We start from the raw sequence: 20230 nt of genomic DNA on the forward strand, positions 1-20230 counted from the left end.
CACCAATAATCTTATTTCCAAGAAATGTATTAAAACCTTTAAGAATAAAGACCATTATGATAGTGTTGTATCATTAGCTACATCTGATGCTGTGGTTGCCTCTCTTTCTCCCGTTTAGGTAACTCTGTTACTTCCAATAACCTATGCTGTTGGCGCATATGCTGTTGAAGACCATTAAAACGACTGCACTGGGCAAGGACCAATCAAACTTTCCAGACGACTGGCGGGGCTTTCATCAGAAGACGATAGCATTACCTGATCTATGCTTGATTTCTGGTTCCATAGTTCATAAAAAAGTCGCTTATTTTTGACTCCTTTTATCTTTACTTGGTTGGAGTGCTACATCAACGTGTCAGAATGAAAAGGAGAACCGAACTTTTTCCCGAAAAGCTATCCTTGCTGTTTTAAATTTAATATAGGTACATTTACATAACTGTGGATTTGTTTCCCCGTTATTATTATTATTATTATTATTATTATTATTATTATTATTATTATTATTACCAAAGCAGTTTATTCTTCATATATGGGCCATCTTGAACTTGAAAGCATCTGTTATGAAAGTCATTCCTGTTTGCAATGCGACTATATTTTGGTTAGTAAATCGAAGCGTTGAACCATCTTCATTTAAAATCCAACAATAAAGTGTTTCTGCTTTTTAAGGGAACTTCTGGTTAACAAACTGATATAACAGTAATGTATTTAAGCATATCCTCCTGATAACGGTTAGTTCCGTCAGTGCACCTCACGCGCTACACTTTAGTAATTATTCCAAGGTTATTGGCAGCAATTTTTTTTTTATTCTTTTCACTTTACCTCCGTTCGCGTTCTCTTTCTTTCATCTTATTTTGCACCTTTTAATAATTGTTTCATAGTGCAACGGCAAGGTTTCCATCCTGTTATATCATCACATTTATTTTGCTTTCAATTTCCCTTTCAGTTTTATATGACTTCTTATGCCTCAGTCCTTGGCATTTAACCTAAATTCTCTATTCCAATTTATTTTCCTCATGCTTACAATTGTCGCACAACAGCCTTCTAGAAACTGTAAATAATGTACGAAAAGTTGCATTCATTAGAAATCAATGCGAGATTCTGAACGCCCGTGTGATGATAAATCGCCGGTGACCTGTGGTACCTTCACAAGTTGCCAAAAAAGACGCATACCAATAGACCGCTGGAAAAGAAAGCCGGTGATGAGAGAGAGACGTATGGATGAGGGGGCAATGTTACAAGAAGAGGAAGATAAAAATAGATCATTCTGATTATTCGAGTATAAGAAGTGGTCAGTTCTTTAAGCATTTATCGTTGGGCAAATTATCAATCGATTAACGATAACGAAAAGTTAGATACCTATATAATTTATACTTTTTATGCACATCCAAAGACAAGCGCACACGCACACACCTGAAGATCTTCCTTAAATGTAATTATCTTTGTACGCATCAAAATGATTATGTACCCTTCTTTAGTCTCTCTCTCTCTCTCTCTCTCTCTCTCTCTCTCTCTTTTTACGTAATTTGCTTCAGAAAGCCTTAGACTGATGATGAGAGATCTTGTACTTCATGTTCTAAGTTCCTCTTTATTATTTACCCTAATTATGTTATGTATCACGTCATAATACACACACACACACACACACCACACACACACACACACACACATATATATATATATATATATATATATATATTATATATATATATATATATATATATATATATATATATATATATATTTATATTTATACATGTATGTTACGGTGTCGAAATATCCTGGCAAGGGTCGACACAATGTTACGGCCTCTGAGAGAGGTCCGCTTCAGGTTCGATATGAAATATAATAAAAAAAAAAAATATTTCAACACCAACAGTTGAAACTGGGGATACGAATATAGAAAGAAACACTAACAAAACAAAGATTTATTTCACGCTCACTAACATAGGTAAATGCAGAATGGTATCTCCTATTTACATAAAAAGATAGAATCTTACACTGCATTAACTGGGGGAACAGTGAGGCAATTCAAATACTTGCTAGTCAATTGGGGGTGGCAATTCGAAGGGATGGCTTCTCAAAAGGAAAACGGTGATTGCAGACGTCCTCTTGACTCCGTATTGCAAAGAAACTAGTCTACTTGAAAGGCTAGGGAACTTGCCCCAAAACCCTGTAGCAGGACCTTTCCTTTTCTGAAGTCTGCTCGACGTCGCGATAACACGGAATAATTTGTCCACTCCTGAAGACGACTAGACCAATATCCAACCAACTCTCGAACAACTCTTCTGATCCTTCGTTGCCGGTTCCTTTTTCTAGTATCTCACGGATGATCTCTGCTGCTGCTGATCTCTCACTGATAATCTTATCTGTGGCTCTTACTGAGGATATCTCCTCTGTGACTAACTGGAGTCTCTCTTCTATGATCTTTCTCTCTTACGATCACTGCTCTCCAAAGTTCGTTTGTCGTATTTATACGGAACTCTGGGGGCGGAGTCTACGGCGAGCGTCACAGATTCCAGGATTTCTAGAACTTCTTAGATGAATCTAGACGAGGTATTGCATCAGAAATCGCGGCGTTTCTCACGTCCCGACGAGTTCCACAACACTCCTGGCCGATTCTAGAACCATCATGATAACAGGCACCTTCTACACAATGCGCTAACACCTCCTTGCTGCCCGAACTTTCTCGAAAATGCGTTCTTCCTTCCTTTATCTTTCTTTGCTAGAAGCAATTACCATCACAATGTAAATATGTGTGTGTGTGTGTGTGTGTATGTATATATAATGTATTCATAATTATGAAGCCCTCTTAAGGATGATTCATTACCACAGTCAAATTACCTTAGTTTCTTTTAGAGTATCAATTTTACCTAATTACCATGAAACTTCTCTGTGTACCCTTAATTCCTCGAGGACTTCCAACTGGCTACTTAGCATATATTTTTACTGCCATCAGAAATCAGAAGAATTCAATAGGGAGAAATGCCCAATAGCTTGCTTCTATACACAGGCAACTGATGTGGTCATATGAGTTAGAATTTGTGATGAGCAACCAGCAGTGGAATGTATTGCCTGTAATTTCCAGCTACAACCCTTCAAAATATGCTACCTCCCAGAATAGAATATTGCTGTCAACGTTACATTATCGAAGCAGAATTTCCAACACTGCTGTAGTACATAATGCTTGAAAGAAATAAAAAAAAAAAATACAGGAGGAACTTAGCAAGGCCTGTTCAAATGATAATAATGCCTGACATAATACATCAACACTAAGTGTGAAAAAATCCACTTCATATAAACTTTCTTAAGGTTTTAAAATGATCACATAAATAGTTTAAGCATAAACATCAGAGATATTTAATGCGCTTGCTTACTGATTATACAGGAAATAAAAAAGGCCACAAATACGTCAAGTGATAGACGGATAAGGTCAAAGTATTAAGTATTACGAGGTTATAGATCAGTTCTGGAACAATTGCTTAAGGCGAGGGAGGTATTCGTAGCCATTCCCATTTTGTAGAATTAAATTGCGTTGTGAGCATTCTTGTGGCTTTGTGATATCAGTCTTATTGCACTTGTTTAACCCGAAATTGACATCATGTTGCTGGACCTTACGTGAAATAAGATTTTGTAAAATCTGGATCTAGTAGTTTCTTTCCTGAAAGAATATAATATTCAGGCAGTTATGTAAAGACTTCACATCAGTTTATCGGTATGTGGAAAAGACTAATATTCACTTCGACGACAGTCAACTTGGTGATTCTAGATCAGTAACATTAAGAAGTTTCTGTTAAGATGATGACTTCAGCTGGAAGCACATTTCAACAACATGAATTTCTACTGACGTTACGTCTAACCATTTTATTTGGTAAATGGCTAATATCTCGGTAGCACGATGAATCAATAATTTCGAATGATTTACCAGTGGGGCATGGTGCAAGAAGTCTTCAAATACCGATGCATAATAGTAATCATAAGGTACAAGATATTGAATTACGATAAAGGTAAGACGGGCATGAATGTTAGTATATAAATTACAATGTATTTTAATGACATATGGGCGTATATAAATCTGTGGATGTTTGTAAATGTGTCTGTTGGTAGGTGTGTGCTCACGAACAGCTTTTCTCAGAAATGTTGAAATAAATATTCCTAATATACTCTTTAAAAAAACGCACCTTCTGTTGACTTATAGAATCATTTTTCAGCATGCTATATATGTCAAATGCAGGCACTATGATAAGCTGAGCTTCAGATCATCGTAGGTCCTTGCCAGAAAAGTGGAGCTTGTCTATGACCATCGCTGTCAAGCTAGATTGACAGCGATAAAACTAAGTGCAGTATCGTTTTGCGTAATTACAAATGTTACGAAATACTTTAAATCCACAGAATCAAGGAAAGGTTTGTTCCAAATTTATACCCAAGCCATTAAAACCTGAAGCTTTTGCGCGCCAATTTCACCACAATCGTAGTACTAGTGTTAGATGTTCTCTCTACTGTGCTAACCTAGGAACTATCTCCGTCGTCTCATTTCAGGTATTACTAATTAACCAGCGCATAGATTAGAAAACATTGTTCTTATTGCTGAATATCCCAAAGAAAAAATCCTGTTGTGATGCCGCCGATCATTAAAATGCAACGACTCCTAATTGAGGAAGCATTTTTAACTCAGTCTGGCATCTTGTATCTAATTTCAAACTCAGGCTCTAACATCTTTCCCTCCAGGATCTGTCACAATAATGATAGTATCCACACAAGGGATAGTTTTGGCCAGGCAGGCTTCAGTCTTAGAAAAATGGAACGGACCAAAGTAATCTGCTGGTAAATTCACATTTTCTTCCATAGTGAGAGTTCGTGGAAATAAAAGAAGGCATTCCATTCTCAGGTCTTGAAATTAAATTGAGAAAGGACAACGAATCATCTTCAAATGAACAGCCAAAGTGAATAAAAATAAGCCGCAAATGAATAGCGAACTCCGACATAATAGTCCGCCCTCACGAATGAACCTGATCAAAGAGATGGATCTGGTAATATTCCGTGATGTTTTTTTTTTTTTTTTTTTTTTTTTTTCAGTAAATGGCATCGTACATGAATTTAATAACGACAGGTTTAAAACAATCCGTGACAAGGACAATGTACAATAAAGAGAGGATTATTTACTTGAAAGGGAGTGAAAAGATGCAAAATTTGTTTTTCGTAAAATGAGGCAATTTTATCCTTTCTAGTGGAAGTAGGAATTATAATTATGTCATATTCAATTTTGATTCCTTATTCCCATATTTGAATATCACTCACTTTCTCTTTAGCCTTCTAAAATATTAAAATGAAATGCTCCTTTTTTTACACAGTTAGATTATACTATTGAAGATCTTTTATGAGTGCAGGAGTTATGATTTGATATTATCACCTGATGAATCACTCTGCTACTTTAGGGTTTAAGCATCCCATCACAACTAATTGTACCTTAAACTTGGCTTAAACATCCCTATTACATCGAGCAGTAGTGATATGAAATCCAAGTTTAACATTTTAATTTCCGAGAGGAATAGTAATGGACTGAACATATCTTAACCAAAGTCTGTACAGAACTCATATCTGGAATAGTGCTCTGGATTGGTCGTCCCTTGCGCATTTCGTAGTTCAATGCAGTTTCCCCCGACTTATGAATAATTGGTCAGCGTTGGAATGACCGTATGGAACGCTGAAGTGGAAAAAAAAGCGGCCGGCGGTTAGGACAAATATGCCAATCCAAGACATTTTGATATATATATATATATATATATATATATATATATATATATATATATAGTATATATATATATATATATATATATATATATATACGTGTGATGGGGAGATTCCCGCATTACATTAGGTAAGCGTGTAGCACGAACGGAAAGCAAACCAACACACAGTATTACACACAGCCTCTCTCTCTCTCTCTCTCTCTCTCTAGCACCGACACCTCTCTCTCTAAGCAATCTCTCTCTCTCCACTCTCCACCAATTTCTCTCCATTCTAACAGGTAATGAAAATGAGGAGAGTCCCATCAAACATTACATTTATTAACAATGAACAAATAACTAATCAATCAAGTAATCAAGTCTTACAGACTAACTCAAAAACCCCGAACAGTAAAATGTCTAATAGTAATGGTAGTCATCATTAGTCACCAAAAAGTCTACACCCCTCTGGAAACTCTTTGTCCCCCTCCATTGCCAGTTCTGCCAGAACCGTCTGTTTCAAAGACACAGAACACATCCCGGTAAGTAAGCACACACAAGATTAACAATCACAGGTTAAATATTGGATATTCTTAAAAATGTCAAACAGACAACAAGCCGCTCTTTGGCTAAAGTAATCTTAACACTCACCCAAGCAACCGGACCACTATAAACACTATATAACAAAGACTCCCGGCGAGCGCCACGGCATCTTGCCTTTCACTCAAAGATGCCTCTATCAAAAATCCCCCCATAGACTTGTGTATGGAACTATTAAAGTTTGGAAGAGGCGCACACGCACATACGAACACACAGTTCGTTAGCGCCTCACGGTTCTAGCTGCATCCAGTTTCACAAAGGCACTTTGAGAAGAGTTCATAAACTGTCGTGCATTGACTTGTCCAACTAAGCATTTTGATCTCACGCCACCTATAGAAACTCATTGTCAGCTTTCTCAGGTCGTTGCTTCTCACTGTTCTCCACATTCCATAGGCAATATATTATTAATCAAAAACCCTAGGCCTACATGGCTCAGCCACTACCACGCTAGCCCTCGCCTAGCAAAATAGCTTATATAATACAAAACACACTGGCCGGCTCAAAAGAAAATATAAGTAAAACTGCACGTGTCTGGCATTATGAAATAAAGTATATTACGCTTTATCTCTCCAAATAACACTAGACTTTTTCTCTCTTCGGATTCTTGAATATCCCTCTTTGCTTGTCTGCAACTAGCTGCACAGACAGTACACTATAGCAGGCTATAGGAAGACGGAGTGCCTCCTTCATTGTAGAAGACTTCTCACGGCTTCTGCAGATCCACAAAAAACACGTGTGCTGTAGGACTCTCTCGCGATCACCAAAAACGGCAGCAACACTCTCTGCACACAGCTGTTGGACGTCTTGCTGGTGTCGGGAAATGAATTTTGGTGTGTGTTAGTATGTCAGTCGAGTCACTGGTCAATCCAAGAAAATTAACCCAGACATACTACTTCTATCAAACAATGATCTCAAAAAGTCAGAAATACTAACTGACCGTCTCCCACTTAACTCACCTTAATATGACTACTAAATCATAAGTCATTATCACAACTCTCAAAACCATCAAGTTCTCCAACTCAACACTCCAAACTCACACATCAGCACACACACAACTCAGAAATCACAGTAACTCCACGGACTTCTGTACTCACATTTCAAACTCGAATGTTCTCACAAGAAAAAAAAGAAAAAATCGTAATGAACCCAAGGAAAAAAAAAGAAAAAATCGTAATGAACCCAAGGAAAAAAAAAGAATCTCGTAATACACCCAGACCCAAAAAATGATCTCTCAAGCTCTGATATCTGAACAACCCACAAAATCAGCAAAAATCTCCAATGTATAACAGCAAAACCCCTTTACTGCTCATACAACTAATTACAAAAAGACTTAATGTCAAACTCCCATTTACGTAAATAACAACTCTCGAAAAATTACATCTCCTGGTAAAAAAAAAAATGCTATTTAAGCTCAATCTCCCAAATTACATCTCTCATAGGAAAAGGAAGAAAAATAAAAAAAAGATAATCACAAGTAAGTTTCCCCAATCACAAAATACATAATACATGTATAGTATGCATAACTCCCGCGTTTTTCCCCAAGAAATGCTCCATGTAAAGTTATGGAATTTGCCAGAAAGCAAACTCTTACACATGCGCTTTTGTGAAATGCTATTGTCAACATTTCCAGATATTGCAAAAATCCTGATCTATCACCATCAGAGGAAAAAAGTCAGCACACGGCTCATCACATCGCTTGTCAGCAGAAAAATTCATTTGCGACGCATGCTCAAACAGCAGCATAAGTTTGGAAACTCATGATTCTATAGAAAAAAAGTCTAACAGACGCATTTCACAGAATTAACTCCAGGATATGACTAATGTGTTCAAAAATTTGTCTCAAAGACGTATTCTCTCAACATGACTTTGCCCCATTATATGCCTCCAAGAATAACACACTTGTGAACATAAAAAATACACACACCTCCATAGGACTCGTAATGCAGTAATGCCACTCGCCTCTAAATAGTCACGAAACCAAAGAGAAAGAACCACAGAAATCTTCTCTTGTCTCAAAAAGACAAACTCCCATAACCACAAAAAAAAGGGTCACCCGCCAAAGATTAATTCCAACTCCATTATGAGACACCATATTAATAATAACAGCACTCCGGTTATAAAAATATTTCCTCCATTTGGTTAATAACCAACCCCCTTATATTTCTCTCTTATTTCTCCAATAGCCACATGTTAATAAAAAAAACAACACCACTCCAGGAATAGAGAATAATCACCTCTATTTCGGCAAATACAAAATATTTACCTCTATTTCCCCAATACTCCACGTGGAATAAAATAAGGCTCCAAAAAATATATCTCCAAAAAAATGTGCACTCAAGGCATCTAACTCACACACTCACAAATATTGCCCCATAATCTCCAAAAAAATGTGTCTCTATTTGCAACAAAGATGGCTGCAAAATAATTGAACTAAACATAGCTCTCATCACATTGGCAAATATCAACAAATGGCCAAAAATATATCTCCAAAATAATATATACCTCCAATTATAACTCCAAATAATATCTCAATTATCTCTCCAAAATAATATATCTCCAATTCTCCAGAGAATAACTCAATGTTATAGTCAAAAACTATAAAACTCTCTCCATTTAGCATAACTGCTAAAAAAGGGCAAAAACTCGGCAAATGAAATCTGTCTAGAAAATTCTAGAAAAAATCACCAATGTGCCACAACTAATTATAACAGAATTCCAAATTCACAGTGTCTTAGCCAAGACTTCTCCATATGTACTACGATATAGGCCACTAGAAAACTTAGCCAAGTTTCCTATCTCTCACAAAGTTGTCACAAATACAACTAATGTATTGTGCAAAAAAAAACCTCACAATATCTGGAACGTAAATATCCAGAGAAAAAATGTAGTGCCATTATGTATGCATTCAAAACATACAAGAAATTCTCCCGTGTATTTCTCTACAGCATCAAATAGCTAAAACACGAACACGTTCCTGAACAATGACTCTAAGTCATGAACTGAGATATTAAAAAATATTCACACCAACCGGAGAGAAAAACAAACTCAAATTCACCTATGATAAAGAAAAACACGTGTCAGCGATGGCTAACTTCCAAAAAAGGAGAAAAGAAAAATCAACGGCATTGTCAACTATCTCCCGTAACTCACTAGATGTCAAGCAATTATCTGCTGAACTCATAAAAAAAAGAAAAACAAAAAAAATGTGTTGTTAGTTCCTCCCAAAATTCAAAAAATATTTGACCACCCTTGATAGCATTAAAACGAAATCACCAAATTTGCTATCATCAAAATCACTGGTATCAGTATAAAAAAAAATATCACCAATGTTAATGCTTATCCATTCTCCAAGGAATTCAGCAAAAAAAAACTCAGCAAAAGTTCAGCAAGATTCAACACAATTCACCAAGATTCAGTCAGATTCATGAAAATTCAGCAAAACTCAATGCTCACGAATGACTGAAATATTCTCCAAAGTTACAAAAACTCAAGAAATAATTAAGACAAGACTTCTCCCATTAATTCGCTGTAACAATTCTCCATGAATAATTATCTGTAATAATTATCAACTAATCTCCCATGACATATCTCAAATCTCTCGTAAAACAAGTCTCCCGTAATGATAATTATACTTAAGCAACCCTCCCGTGACACATCTCAAGTATGATAATTATTAATAATAATAATAACTCTCCATAGCAATAATTCTCTTGCAAAGATCTCAAGTAAAGGTAAAATTCAAATAGCATACAACAGTAATGCTGAACCTTATGACACACAATTTCTCCAGATGCAACACCATTTCCACACAACACAGATACAACACCAATCATCGACATTTCAAAGTAATCCCTCCAACACAATAAAAAAAATAACAATAATCTGTGTATCCCCCTTATATTTGTGTCTTCCAGGGCACAAGGAAAACCTACACCCATACACTGCATTTCAATTCTCTTTTTGTTTCCTTTTCTCTTCATCCAAGGGAGAAAAAAAAAATCTCTTTTCTAAAAAAAAAGACTCTACGGGCGTTTCACTTCATCAACTAATCAATCAGCTGATGTCCTAGCATTTCATGGTCAAGGCCAAACCCATCCCCCAACACCCCGACACAAGGAAAAAAAAAGAAAGGGGGAGTTCACCCACATTGAGAAAAAAAAAGTTTCTCCCCCCTTGAGCATTGACACCCCCGTCAAGCGACAGAACAGCCCGAGGCAGACCAGTAGTACCCATCTCCCCTTGAACAGTGTCTGAGGACCCCCTCCCAAGGTATACACTAGTACCCATCTCGCAATCCCCTCTTAGGGAGGCCAGTGGTACCCTCCATGCAACTATCACCTAAGGGATGCCAGTACCCTCGCAATGCCCCTCTCGAGGCATGCAGTACCCACAATGCAACGCGCCTCTCTGCGCGGTAAGCAGAAATCTGCTGAGCCCGTAAAATTGTGGCTGCTCTGTCTCTAAGCCAAATATGCTTATCTAAGCACAGTTCACATGCATGGAAAAAAAAACATCTTAATACACCCCTATGTTTTAAACAAAGACGAATGCGTCTATTATAAACAGGCGTGAATAAAGAAAACACGTCACTTCTGCTACAATGGGGAAAGACAAGAAAAATTTTTGACCTCTTGAACCAATCCCATTCCACTGAAATATTTAAAACAGCCCTCCCCTTCAAAACAAAAGTTTTTAACACTCACCACTCCATAATGGGAACAAAAATAACTCGGAATTCGAGTAGAATACGTAAATCTCGTCGGCACAATGCAAACGCGATTGGCGAAAAGGCACCTAGCAACACTCACTTACAAACAGACTGAGTTACTCTCTCACGGACTCACACCCTGAAGAATCTCGGTACGAGCAAATTTGATGACTCCAATAGAAATTTCTTTCCTCATCCCACATCCCACGGACGGATATTTCTCTACCCCCTTCACTTAGCAACCGAGATCTAACAATTTAACAATTTTCCACAATCCCACAAAGGCTTTGTCGTTCGAAAACTATCGCTAACCCCTTTATTTTCTAACTGGTCACCCATATCTCCTCATTGGCGTTCCTAGGCATAAAAAAAAACTCTTTTATACCACTTTTTTCACTGCTGCCACCAAACCTGTAATGGGGAGATTCCCGCATTACATTAGGTAAGCGTGTAGCACGAACGGAAGGCAAACCAACACACAATATTACACACAGCCTTCTCTCTCTCTCTCTCTCTCTCTAGCACCGACACCTCTCTCTCTAAGCAATCTCTCTCTCTCCACTCTCCACCAATTTCTCTCCATTCTAACAGGTAATGAAAATGAGAGAATCGCATCATAACATTAACATTTATTAACAATGAACAAATAACTAATCAATCAAGTAATCAAGTCTTACAGACTAACTCAAAAACCCCGAACAGTAAAATGTCTAATAGTAATGGTAGTCATCATTAGTCACCAAAAAGTCTACACCCCTCTGGGAACTCTTTGTCCCCCTCCATTGCCAGTTCTGCCAGAACCGTCTGTTTCAAAGACACAGAACACATCCCGGTAAGTACACACACAAGATTAACAATCATAGGTTAAATATTGGATATTCTTAAAAATGTCAAACAGACAACAAGCCGCTCTTTGGCTAAAGTAATCTTAACACTCACCCAAGCAACCGGACCACTATAAACACTATATAACAAAGACTCCCGGCGAGCGCCACGGCATCTTGCCTTTCACTCAAAGACGCCTCTATCAAAAATCCCCCCATAGACTTGTGTATGAAACTATTAAAGGGAAGAGGCGCACACGCACATATGAACACGCAGTTCGTTAGCGCCTTGCAATTCTAGCTGCATCCAGTTTCACAAAGGCACTTTTGAGAAGAGTTCATAAACTGTCGTGCATTGACTTGTCCAACTAAGCATTTTTCTCTCACGCCACCAATAGAAACTCATTGTTCAGCTTTTTCAGGTCGTTGCTTCTCACTGTTCTCCACATTCCATAGGCAATATATTATTAATCAAAAACCCTAGGCCTACATATATATATATATATATATATAGATATATATATATATATATATATATATATTATATATATATGTATATGTATATATATATATATATATATATATATATATATATATATATATATATATATATATATATATATATATATATATATATATATATATATGTATATATATATATATATATATATATATATATATATATATATATATATATATCTATATATATATATATATATATATATATATATATATATATATATATGTATATATATATATATATATATATATATATATATATATATATATATATATATATATATATATATATATATATATATATATATATATATATATGTGTGTGTGTGTGTGTGTGTGTGTGTGTGTGTGTGTAAACGGATGTATGTATGCATATGTGCATATTCCAGCATAACTTTGAAATAAATTGAGCAATTTTAACCAAATTTGGTATAGTAGTTATGACTTACTATCTTGTACAGAATGTTGTGGGGATAAGACATCACTAGCACCAGAGGGCACCAAAGAGGGTGGGGAGGGTGGGGAGGGCTTCCCTGAAATGGGGCCGGTTCTGCCAGTTGACACAGTAACTTAAAAAGTTTTACAAATTTATCATACTTCAATTCGGTGTGCTTACAACTGACAATATGGAAAAGAATGCTGAAAGGTAAGATACCACTACTACCAAAGGGGGTTGTGGATGGGATAGGGGTGACATGTAAAAATAACTAAAAACAACAAGTGTTAACATCTAATCCATAGTTTTTGAGGTTGCTGAGATGGCTGGTGACACTCCCGATGCCCCTTAAGTTTATGTTCAGCCCGAATAGGAGATGGGGATGAGAACGGGTGAAAAATAAAATGTAAAAAATGACATTTGTTATGGTTTAATCCATAGTTTTTGAGGTCACTGAGATGAACAGTAACACTCCAGATGCCATTTCAGTATATAATTTCAGCCCGATAGGAATTGGGAATAAGAAGAGATAATATATAAAACTTCAATAAGGCAGGGCAATTTAATAGAAGCAGCTATCTTAACAAGATAGGAGTTCCATGGAAATATAAGTCCAATTCGTTCACTGTTAAAAAAAAAATAGACACCCAGACATCTCGCTTTTCAACCCTTATTGTGATGATAATTTAGATTAATGTCAAACAAGTTTAGTATAGTTTTGTTCCACTTAACATACCTTTGAAGCTTAAAATTTCCCTCAAGACACTGTGAATACAATAGCTTTACCTAGAGCCACTCCAAACAAAATACCTAAGTTATTCTCGGATTAGCAACAGCAAACACGGCACCATATCCTTTGAGAACATCTGCATAGCCATCAACGAGTCCTTTAAACAATTTTCCAAGGATATCCATCCCTTAAGTCTTTTGTCTAATTTTCTTTCCAGCTCCATATAATCACTTTTAACGACCGCCAGCAGTCATTAGTGCTTCACACCATCAAGACTTGCTGGCCACCTACAAATGCCACCTGCATTCAGTCACAAACTCCATATCTACTCCTACCACCATTGTGTAAAACTCAATGGTCTGAAACATTTTCACATCTAGTAACTCCACTCACTCTCACCCCCTGTCCCTCCTCAGCAACGCCCCTTTCCATTGTTGTTCTTGTTGACACTAGTTTCCGTCAAAATATGTTCTCTTTCAAGCACTACCTGGAGAATTGAAAGATCCCCCTTTTGATTGCAGAACAAAAGAAGTTGCCATTCGAAAATATTCGAGTTGGCGGGCCACAGAAATGGATATAAACCTTGCTGATGCCTGAGATGCCTTTCTCAAGTTTCTTGTGTAGTATATATACTATATATGTATATATATATATATATATATATATATATATATATATATATATATATATATATATAGTATATATGAATATATATATATATATATATATACATATATATATAATAGATATATATATATATATTATATAGATGATATATATACATGCATATATATTTATATATATATATATATATATATACTATAATATATTATATATATATATATATATATTATATTATATAATAATATAAAATATATTATATATATATATATATATATATTATATTGTATGTATATATAAAGTGTACTATATATAATATAATATAATATATATATATATATATATATATATATAATATTATATATAATATATATATATATCATATATATATATATATATATATATATTATATATATATATATATATATATAGTAGATATAATATATTATATATCATATATATAAACTGCTGCAAAAGAAACTGGAGGCAAGGCAGTCTCAGGCATCTACAAGGTTTTACTACTTACATTTGAAGGCCTAGCCTCATCAAAGCTGTGTAATATATACAAATGTATCAACATATCATAAAGACTTGGATGAAAAATAGTATGCTAAAAACAGATACAAAATGTTCTTCTTTGAATGATGGAAGAAGGGTATTACCATCCAAGTAAAAAGAATGACAGTGACAAAGAGAAACGTCAAAAGTCCAGGGTAAACTTATGTTAAGGAAAGACCGGTGGAGAAGAGAGAGAGAGAGAGAGAGAGAGAGAGAGAGAGAGAGAGAGAGAGAGAGAACAGGATGGATAGACAGATAGATAGATAGATTTATACACACGCACACACACATGTGCGTCCTCATATGTGAAATTTATTCTGCATATGCTACGCATTAATTTTAACGATGGCCATAAATTCCTGGTATTCCAAAGAAGTCTTTACCAATAAATAATGCTATGCGATCACGGTCTTTCTCAACTCGCCAAAATAGAAATTATTTTTATTTTGATAATTTTGTTTTTAATTATTCAATTGATTAATACAAATTGCGATAGAGGGAAAAGTTTAAGTAAATGAAGTTGTTAATATACAAGAACAAAACAAGTCTTTATGGCAAAAACTTGAAAAAAAGTGAAGTAAGGCTCAACGTGAAAACCACACGTACGCGGCCCTCCTTCCGAACATACTTTCATCCCATAAGATTTCCTTCCTACAGGAAAAGTTTTAGAAGATTTCACGCTGCGGTTTGAAAGCCTCGTGTGATGGGAAATGGGATTACTCCACTACAAAAGAAGGACTCTAGCCCTCAAAAGCAATAGAAATCAAAGCTGAGTACGAGACTCCGGAGTAGAGGCTCCGCTGCTTGATGGAAAATACACAATTAACTGGTTAAGTACCTTCTTTTGTGAAGACATTGAAGACCTGCTTTTATGAAGAGCTTGATGACCTTTTATGAAGACTTCCTACTATGGAAGAATATTTCCAAAGAAAAAATTATTTTTATAGGTGAATCTGCAACGATAACATTGTCGCTTTTTTTATGATTATCTATATATTTAGAATTATTATTCATAAACACTAAAATAGACTGGAAAAGAACGGATGACTATTTTTTTTTTTTTTTTCAAATTTTAGGAAAATCGAGTGAAAAGATTATTTTAAGTTTTTTAACATAATATTTTCATTCTGACAACATTCCTTTGTAAATAGTTTCAATATCTCCCGCTGCAGACCCTGATGATTAATATTCGAGGTTTTTATTTTTTATAAAACCAATAGAATCTCTACGGCATCCTGTATCCACAAGGATTGTGTTATAAATGAAATGACATAAGTTCATGAATCTGTCACTAATGTTTTGGAAATCGAATAATGTATTCATTTGCTGGATGATATGGCGGAGGCGCACCCATTCCGGAATAATTCTTTTCTAATGACCTACTTTTGTTTCAGTGCATTTTCATCCTGACTGTTGTTGGTAAAAAAAAAAAAAAAAAAAAAAAAGTAGCGTTCTTTGAACAAGTTTCCTTGTCCTGGCATTTTCTGCCATATGTATGTTTTCTTTCCAGCGTTCGTATTTTTTTCCTTTCTCAAAACCATCCTGCAGGAATGGAATGCAAATATTAATGCAGTAGTGACTCTCGTCGAATCGATTGATGCCTGGAGGTTGTTGGTATACAATATTAATCAAATTTATAACAGCTTTTATGCTATGCCAATAATGAAGAAATACGATATCTTCATTTTATACGAATTAGGTCAAACGAATTGGTTCTATATAAATCATCAGACTGAATACAGAAGGAAAAATGCATTCACTGGGTAAATCCACTGTTTTGAAAATTAGGAGAAACCCAAAGCGTAAAAAAGCAAGTTTTGGGTCTCTCCTTTCATTCTTTCTACTTGAATATTACTCGCGACTACTTGAAAGAGTTTGCCTCGTTTTAGTTGTGTTTTACCTACATTGAAATAAACCAGAAAGTTCGGTGAAGGCAGTTGTGCTTATGAAGGAGCAGGATAGTTTTTCTATTAGAACTTCTGTTCGAGGATTAAGTAAATTTTATATTATAAATGCGACCCCATGTCTTGTAGGTAATGTTTACGAAGGGACATGCAATAATTGCGAAAACATTCTGAAAGTGTGTTTACAGTTAACCGTGCATAAAGGACTGAATGAATTATGTCTGTTTTCATCTATGTACAAATGTAAATAGCTTTAAATAACGAACATTTTTTTTTTATATATATAATATGTATCCCACGTAAATGCATTATAAGAGTAACTAGCATTTTGTCTTTCGGCTCCGACGAAGTGAAAAATAACCTTAACCAAAATAATTTCGTCACTAAATTACTCTAAAATACGTGATAAGTGCAAAACTTTCAACCTTCGGTCAATTTTGACTCTACCGAAATGGTCGAGAAACGCAATTGTAAGCTAAAAATCTTATATTATAGTAATATTCAATCATTTGTCTTCGTTTTGCAACAAATTGGACGTCTCTAGCACAATATTTCGATTTATGGTGAATTTATGAAAAAACTTTTTCCTTACGTTCGCGCGGTAACTCTTCCGATAAATTTTTTCGTGCGATTGCCTAAATGTTTGCACCATTTTAAATTTGCCATTACATAAAGTTTTATATATGGAAATGTGCGCAATTTCATGCACAATACAAATAAAAACAACCCATGGTTGTAGCTTTTATCAGTTTTGAAATATTTTCATATAAATAAAGTTAAGTGCAAAAATTTCAACTTTCGGTCAACTTTGACTCTACCGAAATGGTCGAAAAACGCAATTGTAAGCTAAAACTCTTTTATTATAGTAATTTTCAATCATTTACCTTCATTTTGCAATGACTTGGAAGTCTCTAGCACAATAATTCGATTTATGGTGAATTTATGAAAAAAAAAAAAACATTTTCCTTACGTCCGCGCGGTAACTCTTCCGAAAAAATCGGATTTTTTTTGTGCGATTGTCGAAATGTTTGCACCATTTAAAATTAGCTGTTACATAAAGTTTTATATGTGAAAATGTGCGCAATTTCATGTAGAATACAACTAAGAATGATTGAAGGTTGTATTTTGCTTTTTTCTTTTTCTCCTTTTTCCGAAAATCTTTGCATATAAATCTCGATAAATAGAAAAAAAACCGCATTCGGTCAAATTTGACTCTACCGAAATAGTTGAAAAACGAAATTGTAAGCTAAAAATCTTACGGCCTAGTAATATTCAGTCATTTATCTTCGTTTTGAAACAAATTTGAAGTCTCTAGAACAATATTGTGATTTATGGTGAATTTTTGAAAAATATATTTGCTTCCCTCCGCGCGCCGATTCGCGGCCGCAAGTCTCCGAAATGCGTACATCGCATTATCCTAATATTTGCTCCTTTTCATATTAGCCGTTTTATAGAGTTTCATATATCAAAATGTGTGCAAATTCATGAAGAATACAATAAGAATAATTGAAGGTTTTAGCTTTTCCCATCTTCGAAATATGTGCATATAAAAAAATATATATATAAACATTTCGACATTCGGTCAAGTTTAACTCGTCCGAAATGGTGGAAATCTGCAATTCTAATCTAAAACTCTTACAGTATCGTAATATTCAATCATTTGTCTTCATTTTGAAATAAATTGGAAGTCTCTATAACAATATTTAGATTTACGGTGAATTTTTGAAAAAAGAAATTTTTTACGTCCACGCGTTACGAATTCATACATCATTTTGTGATAATATTTTTACGGTGTTGTTTTTATTGTTTTACAATGTATTATATATCAAAATGATTGCAATTTAGTGTACAATACAACGAAAAAAAAGTAACTCATTAGCTTTGATCGTTTTTTGCACAGCGGGATTTGAATACAATTATGTATGAATTTTTTTTTTCGCTACCATATATCGCATTATTTACATATGATAATGATATTATTTTTCATTTCTGATAGTTGCATACTAAACTTCAGGCAATGACAAAAAAAGGAGCCAAAAATGAATTCTTAATCTTCAAAACTAAGCGCGCTGTGATTTTTTGAAAAAATTATTTTTTCAGCTTCCGCGCTCACTCCAAACCGGGCCCGGCATACGGGAGAGGTTTTGATTTTTAGGGCTTCGGCGTAAGAGGGTTAATAGCCATCTTCTCCATATAATCAAAATCATCATCATCTTCTTTTCCTCAGAATAGGTAATCTCTACAAATAAATTTATTACTAACAAATTACATCTCAGAAGGCTTAGATTTTTTTGTCGGCCAATAAACCATTATGCAACATAAAGGCAGCTTAAACATAGCCTTAAATTTCAACATTCAAAGTAAACTTATTGTAATCCATATTCCTATTTTGAAAAAGTTTTTATGACTGTTGAGCTTATTAGGTCTACTGTTATAATGCTGCAGAGGTAGCATTATAACAGGATCACACCACTAACCTTATCACACCGTACTTTGAACTAATACCAATGCATAAAAGAGATCGTATTTATAAAACCATGAGGAAAAGTGTACTGGCTTTGAATTCATAAACTTTTCGACACGTTTGACATTGAAAAAAAACAAAAAGTTTAACGCCGCTTGACAACGTCATGTTGAGTTTGAGAATCTGGATAACACAAAAAGAATCATGTCGCATCAGATCTGAGCATCACTGCCCATTGAAACATAATGGATATTAAGATCATAATTAAGGATGATAAAATGAAAAGTCATCTACTAATGGCCTGATATCTTAATCGTCAGATGCCTTTTTGATCTCATAGATACTGTTCTTTAGAATTTTTTAAACCGTTAATCAAACCATAAAAAAGTTGCATTACACTTCACACAGATGACACACACACACACACAGGATCGTGTCTTAATTTCCATGTATTCTTAATTTGCAAACTTCATGGGAAATAAATGAATCTTAAGGATGTGAATATCAAATGAAGCATTCAATATCTGGGTAAACTTGCTATAATTTCCACTTACCTATTTAAGTGACTACACGTAAGTATCCTACAAAGCGAAAATAAATTTGTCGTGTTGGAATAAATGAACTTCTCTTTTACTTAGTGCTTCAATCCTTGTATGCCCTCTTTTCAGCGTCCGTTTTTTTTTCTCTCAAAACCATCTTGCAGAAATGGAATGCAAATATCAATGCATTTTTGCCTCGTCGAATCGAGTGATGCTTGGCTATTAAGAAACAGTCGTATTCAAATGCATGACTTTTGTTATGCTTTACAAATACAGAAGAAATTATTTCTCTACTTTACAATAAGAATTAGATCAAAAGAACATGTGCTATATAAACGCAAGACTAAATAAGGGGTAAAAAAACTGGGCACATCCACTGCTTGAATATTCCTCACGACTTCTTGGGAGAAATTGCATAATTTTATTTGGGGTTTATCGGTATTGCAAAATGGCAAAAAGTTTGGTAATGCAGTTTTGTTAGCGAAATAGATTATTGAGGAATTCCTGGAGATTTTCGTGAACTGGCCAAATACAGAAAATATCATCCACATACCTAAACCATATAACTTTTTGGGCAAAATTCTTGGTAAGAGTTTTGCCTCAAAAA

Source organism: Macrobrachium nipponense, chromosome 5 (assembly GCF_015104395.2).
Source record: "Macrobrachium nipponense isolate FS-2020 chromosome 5, ASM1510439v2, whole genome shotgun sequence".
Classification (NCBI taxonomy): domain Eukaryota; kingdom Metazoa; phylum Arthropoda; class Malacostraca; order Decapoda; family Palaemonidae; genus Macrobrachium; species Macrobrachium nipponense.